This window comes from Dreissena polymorpha, chromosome 2 (genome assembly GCF_020536995.1).
Source record: "Dreissena polymorpha isolate Duluth1 chromosome 2, UMN_Dpol_1.0, whole genome shotgun sequence".
Classification (NCBI taxonomy): domain Eukaryota; kingdom Metazoa; phylum Mollusca; class Bivalvia; order Myida; family Dreissenidae; genus Dreissena; species Dreissena polymorpha.
Window position 1 is genome coordinate 56,783,914 of NC_068356.1, and position 8,353 is coordinate 56,792,266.

The following is an 8,353-nucleotide window of genomic DNA, read 5'->3' on the forward strand; positions in this document are numbered from 1 at the left end:
GCTTCATCTTCTGATGGCGCCTTTATTCGAACATGAGTTCCATCAATTAATCCTACCACTCTTGGAAATCGGGCAATTCCATGAAAATGTTCTACCTGAACATCTAGCTCTTGAATGGTGGTTGGAAATTTAATAAATCTGTTTACAAACCGTTGAGATGAAAGTTGTTGTGTAACCTCGTTAATTACTTTAGAAACGGTGGACTGTGAAACATTGTGTATGTCGGCATCATTCAATTGTATGCCACCAGTGGCCAAGAATCTTAAGGTCCAAAGGATTTTTTCCATGGCAGAGAGACTATTATGTCGGTGAGTTGCTGGCTGTATTCTTGGGCCAAGTAATTGTTCCAGAAACATCAACCCATTTCTATCAAATCTGTACCGTTCTTATAGTTGACCATTTGTAAGAAGATCAACTATATTTTCTATTACTTGCATGATTGTCTACAAAAAAAGACAATTAAACTTTATTATTAAATAACGATAAAATATATAAATCACTTACCTGCATTTCATTTAAAATCCAATGGAGTTTTTGAACAATTCTCTGAAGTGCCAGTGCTTACTTGTATGTAAAGCACGTCACTTTCTGAGAATGCATTCATTCATTTATATCCATTATCCTTCAGTTATATCACAAATCACACAATTTCAATACACGACAGTTAAATCCTTCCAATCTTTGTACAAAAACGTGTATTATTATCAACCACCATTTCAAAATGGGTGGGGTAATTTATTGAAGAAAAATTAAATATACAATTCCAATGTCTTTTTAACTTACAAACACCATCAGTACAACAATATCTAACCATTATGTTGAGATGTTTTTCATATTTTCCTGAATATTGAACGATGGGAAACGTTATTTTCGCAATAAACCATAACGCATTTATAACTTTCACAGTTTTACAAAGTGCATTTATCACAACACAGTATTGATTTAACAAGCGGATACAACCGACTATCTATAAATAAACTCGAGTTGTTGAGGCTACTTACCAATAGAACATCGCTCTTTATAAAATGTTCTCCAAAATTGCACGTCAATATTAAAATACGTTTAAATAAATGGGTACCGTAAATAAACAATGGACGCGTTTGTGTTTTTAACTTTAAGGACGAGTTTAAGGGAATAATTTTGTCTCTTAAATTTTAAGGAAAAAACGAACAGTTTTAAGGAATTTCTTAATATAAGAAATTTATGGAATACCACTTAAGAAATTTCTTAAATATTAAGGAAAAAACTGCTATTTGAAGTGAAAACTTATTATTTAAGGAAACTTCCACAAGATAAGAAGCTACTGGAATACCACCCCAGAAAATAAAGCATCTCAATTCAAATTGTTAAACAGTTTATACATTTGGTCATTTGGACATGGTATACATCAACTTCTGTTTATTATCAAATTTCAAAAATTCTAAAACAACACCTTTTGTTAAAAGGTTTTCTGTTAGTTGTGGTGGTTGATTTCCAGGTTCAATTAAATGAAATTTTTTTTCACATCTTTTTCTTGACAGAAAGACCCAGGATAATTGCCACCATCCATTCTTGTTGTCTGAAATAACACAAAACATATTTATACAAACTATATACAACAAATCAACACATAAATGTCACTATCTTTATATATGTCCGAATTCTAACATATCCGAAATATAGTACATCGAATGAAGGACCTACTTTTGATTTCAAAAATAGTTGGTATGTTAATTAAAATATATCGTTCCCAGAACATTTTAATAATGGAACTGTTAAACACAAAATTTAATGCCTGTTGAAACAAGTTAACATGTGTTTTTGTCATGGTTAAAGAAATAGCGTCCCTAATAATCGTTATAATTATGATCTTCGTGACAGTTTATCCCAGGATGACATAATTGATAGTTCAATGTCATAAAGGAGCTGTTAATCCGATAATAACCCCCATAAACTTGACTATTTTATTTGGACATTCATGGTTTGAAATCGTTTTAGAAACTTTTGAACTTTTGGTACGAACCAGTTTGGAACAAAACCAAAGTTTCGTACCCATTGAAAATAACCAAAAAACACTTAGTATATGCACACATTCGTCACTACAAATACATTTAACAACACATAAAATTTTATTCTCTAAAATATGACCGTATTTGTGCGTAAAATATGGAATGTTTAAAGTTGATAGGCGTAAATGGGTTTCGCATATCGAGCACCTGTTAAATTAAAATCGTTCTTTTCTTATTGCTTTCATAATATTTTTTAGTCATTTTAATACTATCAATTTTATAAAATTGTAAAGAAATAATAAATATTTACTTACAAATCGATTCCATTCAGGATTCTATTTGACGGTTGCATAATTATTGGGAAATTAGCAGACTTTGCTGATGAAAGCGTTGTAGCGTTCATCAACTTCTTGCACAAACAATAACGGCGTAGCTGTTGGTAAATTCCAGCACATGTATACGATGAAGGAGGTTCGCGTATTAATGTGGGTAATTAAAACTGGGTTTATTATAATGATTTATAACTCATTTTAACTTTTTCTTAAACCCGGCAAGCGTTTCGTGTTTAAATGCCACCTTTTGGCATCCGAAAAAAAAAAGATTTAAATTTTTTTTTTTTTGGTTTCTTAAAAAATTGGAGTCGGCGGGTCCGAAAATCATTTTATTAAAAAATTCTGGCCTTATTATATTATGTAGGTTATCTGGTTTATCAAGTGGAAATATTGTTAGTTATATAAAAATAAAGCTTTTAATATTAAGACTTATGAAGGTACTTATTGTTATTTATGTATTAACATACTTCTCAGAGTAATAAAAAAATAGTAAATTCCATTATTCATTAATGTAGTATGGTTCCTTAAATGATTGTCCTTATTGATTAAGTTTGAATTACGGGCGGTTTTCACACCGCGATAAAGTGGCAACAACATTTTTTGGGCCAGTTAAACCCCTGAAAAGCGTTTTTTAGCTCACCTGAGCGATAGCTCGAGGTGAGCTATTGTGATCACTCAGCGTCCGGCGTCCGTCCGTCCGTCTGTAAACAATTTGTAAACATCTTCTTCTACTAAACCATTGGGCCAATTTCAACTTAATTTCATGTGGAGCATCCCTAGGTCATGGGACAAAAGAATTGTTAAAAAAAATTTGATCACATAACCAAGATGGCCGCCATGACCATATATGGTAATAACCATAAAAAATCTTCTTGTCAGAAACCGCTCATCAGATTTTCAAAAAATTTCACAGGGATGACCTTTGAGGGCTCCCCTGAAAAGTTGTTCAAAGAAATTTGATTCGTCAAAAAACATGGCCGCAGGAGCTCGTTGAACTTTGAATGTTTATTCGATTTTGCCTATTTTGTGAAAAGTTTCAAAAATCTTCCACATTTTTTGTCCGATCCTTTCCAAATTTGCACAGTGTCTTTATATCAATGAGGACACGAACCCTACAAAAAATGAGCATTATTGGTCCATGAAGTACAGAATTACCTCCCCTTGAATTGAGAAAATGGTGTTTATGCAATAAAGTTCAAATTATTCATCCAATTCTTTCCAAACTTGTAAGGATTTAGCATGGTTCAAACAAGGGAAACAACTACGGTTTATGCATGTTCTTTTTATTACAGATTTGCCTCCCTTTAATTCATTCAAAATCTCATTTTACAGCAGAGATTCCAAATCTGAACTGTAAATGAGCCCCATATTTACTGCCGGTGCTATGTTACCTTTTCCCATTTGATCATTCTTAAGTATTGGTCTTGTAATGCTGCTACTGCTACTGCTACTGCTACTACTACTACTACTACTACTACTACTACTACTACGACTACTACTACTTCTACTACTACTACTACTACTACTTCTACTACTACTACCACTACTACTACTACTACTACTACTACTACTACTACTACTACTACTACTACTACTACTAGTACTACTAGTACTACTACCACCACCACCACCACCACCACCACCACCACCACCACCACCACGACGTCTACTATTACTACTTCTACTACTACTGCCACTACTACAACTACTATTACTACTACTACTACTACTACTACTACTACTACTACTACCACTACTTCTACTACTACTACTACTACTACTACTTCTACTACTACTTCTACTACTACTACTACTACTACTTCTACTACTACTACTACTACTACTACTACTACTACAACTACTATTACTACTACTACTACTACTACTACTACTACTACTACTACTACTACTACTACACCACCACCACCACCACCATTCACAGTGACAAAAAACGTATTCACACAATGGCAGCTACTACAACTTATAGCCCATATAGGGGGGCATGCATGTTTTACAAACAGCCCTTGTTTCTATGGGATTTTAACCACAACTGTTCATGTTTATCTCCGACACATATTTTTAGGTCACCTGTCATGAAGTGACACTGTGAGCTTATGTGATCGTGTGATGTCCGGCGTCCGTTGTGCGTGCCTGCATGTGTCCGTGCGTCCGTCCGTCAACAATTTGTTTGTGCAGACAGTAGAGGTCACAGTTTGCATCCAATCTCGATGAAATTTGGTCAAAATGTTTATCTTGATGAAATCCGGTTTGGGATTGTATTTGGGTCATCTGGGGTTAAAAACAAGGTCACTAGGTCAAATAATAGAACAACCTTCTGTAGACAATAGAGGTCACAGTTTTCATCCAATCTTTATGAAATTTGGTCAGAATGTTTATCTTGATGAAATCTGGGTTGGGATTTTATTCGGGTCATCTGGGGTCAAAAACTAGGTCACTAGGTCAAATAATAGAAAAACCTTGTGTAGACATTAGAGATCACAGTTTTCATCCAACCTTTATGAAATTTGGTCAGAATTCTTGATGAAATCTGGGTGGGATTGTATTTGGGTCATCTGGGGTAAAAATCTAGGTCAAATAAATAGAAAAACCTTGTGTTGACAATAGAGGTCACAGTTTTCATCCAATATTTATGAACTGTGGTCAGAATGTTTATCTTGATGAAATCTTGATTGGGACTGTATTTGGGTCATCTAGAGTCAGGAACTAGGTCACTAGGTCAAATCATAGAAAAACATTGTGTAGACAATAGAGGTCATAGTTTTCATCTGATCTTAATGAGTCAGGTGAGCGATTCAGGGACATCATGGCCCTCTTGTTATGCTATTTGTATTGGTCTGCGCTATTGATTTTTACTGGACAATAAACTATAAATGTTTCTTTTAAACCTCAATAGCTTATTGGTTGTTTGTGGAGATAAAGTATTTTTTAATGCAACATATGGATTCCTTGTGAAAAAAACGATAAAAAAATCACCAAAAAGTTTATTATAGACAAGTGTAAAGATTGCATAACTTTTGAACTTACATCAGGGTTCGCCAAAACCGTCGGTCCGCCGGTCCTGACCGGCACATTTTTCTAAGGACCGACAAGTGATTTAAGATTATCGGTCCTACTGACCGACACAATCGGATGAAAAATGGTTTAAAAAAGATCCTCAAAGTGTATAATATGCTATTGGATTAATAGAAGGTAAATGCTTTTTGTTCAACTTCTGTCAAAATCCTTTTTTTCTTACCTTCATTTTGATGTTTTGATGTTTAAAGTTGGATTAGAATTGACTATCATATTCACATGCGAGTTCAAAATCAACGGTCTTTGTTAAAAACAGCAACCGTGTGCGTCCGCCATTTTATTTGTTCCATTTAATTTCTCCACAACAAAAAACCGCATGAAAACTTGTTTCAACAGGCATTTGTGAGCATTTCTGTTAAATAGTTTCATTTTTATATTGTTCTGGGAAGGATATATTTTAATTTACACACCAATAATTTCTGAAATCAAAATTAGATTTTTCACCCGATGTACTATATTTCGGATATTTTAAAATTCGGACATAGGGATATTTATGTTTTGATTTGTTGTTGATAGTTTGTAGCAATATGTTTTGTGTTATTTCAGACAAAAAGAATGGATGGTGGTAATTATCATGGGCCTTTCAGTCAAGAAATAGGTGTGAAAGACATTCATTTAATTGAACCTGGAAATCAACCACCTCAGCTAAGAGAAAATATTTTAACAATAGGTGTTGTTTTAGAACTTGTGAAATCGGCTAATAAACAGAAATTGAAGTCATCCAAATTTGTGTGAATGGGTGTGTGCAATTAAGTCAAACTTGATTGGATGTCACCCTAACTTTTGCAAGAACACGGATTTGTAGAGCTGTGCAGGCTAAAAACAGTTTGACAAAAAGAAGTCTAAAAAGATACCTTTGGTTTATATGTGGTTTATTATTTATATAATAATTGTTTAATTATATCGACTTTGGACATGTTTTTATGTATTTTAATGTGATCAAAACCAATAAACATCAAAAAGGTACTCTCTTTTGTTGTGTTTTGCTGTTATAGTTTAGTCGGACAGTGGGACTGACAGAAACTGAATCGGACTGACAAAAATTTCAAGTCTGTCAGTCCGAATGACTGACAGATTTTTAAAGTTTTGGCGAACCCTGTTACATATATATAGTTAAGATATTTTTAAAATTCAAACTAATTTAAAAACTGCACATCAAAACCTACAGTCTGATTATGATCATTTTGCACATCAACATGTTTGAAAAAAATCACTGTGGTTGCTTAGTAAAAAGAACTTCATACCATAACTTTTTTTAAAATGAGTGCATATTTGGTCACCCATCTTTTTTTTCCGTCCTCCTACCCGACACTTTTAGGAAAAAAAATCCGAAAATCATTTTAATAAAAAATTATGGCCTAAGTCCAGATATTGTTTAACTGTTATGAATGTCCATCTAGTTATGTTTAACTTTTTTTCAGTTTTCTTCTTTCCATAGCTCTTCACCTTAAGGGCATCTTTTCAATGTTCATAAATTTATGGACTTATAGAGACACCAAAAAAGTCCTTAATATTGTTTATGACCACCTGTATTTTTAAAGTAATTTTATTAGGAAATTATAAATTATATATTGTCTCGAGTAAAGATAAAGAACAAAACAAAATAATAGTGCCCATCACACAAACATGATGCAAAATAATTATTTTTACAAAGTTTGACGAAGATTTGGGTAAATTTGGGTAATTCATATCGAATATAGTATATATTTTTTATGAACAACTGGTAGCAAGATGAGTTGCAGATAATTGGTCAGTAACCACATTTTAACTAACTCTTTTAACCTGTTAATTATTTTCAGCTCAATTCAACAGTGAAAAATGCCCATAATATCACTTTCAAGTTACCAAATCACAATCGACTTTAAAACTTTAGTGAAATAAAAAACTATTGTTGAAGTTTCTTGACAAGATTAACAAGATTATATCTTAAATGAAAGTTTGACTGTGTGGTTTCCATGATTATCCAATAAGTTTTAAACTGTCAACTAACACACACTAGTTATTGAAAGCCATACCTGAAGCTTTCGTCCGTGTACTACGGACATCATCAGCAGAATGAATGTCTTCTGTTGGGAAACGTTAACACCGCTAATTGTCGGGGTGAGCGATGTTAATGTATGGTCCCAGGTGTGCGAGAGTTGGAAACGGCCCCGTTCTTGTATAAGTTTGGTCATGTTGTGGTTTCACTAACTGTAGTGTCTTCTTTACAACATAGAAATATTTACTTTGTCCGAGAAGTCAAAACTAATACCGTTTAAACGAAGATTACCTGATAACCCTTGTTTTGGGTTTTGCTATCATTGGCTGATAACCCTGTTTATGGGTTCTACTGTGATGGGAAAATATATACGAACCTTCCCACCGAAGCTGCAAAATCAGCTTTGGATAGCAGGTCAGTATTTATGACATTAAAACAAAATTTTTAAGTAAAATTCATTTAAATTATTAAATACTTACCTGCTATCGGTTAATATTTTTATGTCCCCCACTATAGTAGTGGGGGACATATTGTTTTTGCCCTGTTGGTCTGTTGGTCTGTCTGTCTGTTTGCGCCAACTTTAACATTTTGCAATAACTTTTGCTATATTGAAGATAGCAACTTCATATTTGGCATGCATGTGTATCTCATGAAGCTGCACATTTTGAGTGGTGAAAGGTCAAGGTCAAGGTCATCCTTCAAGGTCAGAGGTCAAATATATGTGGCCAAAATCGCTCATTTTATGAATACTTTTGCAATATTGAAGATAGCAACTTGATATTTGGCATGCATGTGTATCTCATGGAGCTGCACATTTTGAGTGGTGAAAGGTCAAGGTCAAGGTCATCCTTCAAGGTCAGAGGTCAATTATATGTGGCCAAAATCGCTCATTTTATGAATACTTTTGCAATATTGAAGATAGCAACTTGATATTTGGCATGCATGTGCATCTCATGGAGCTG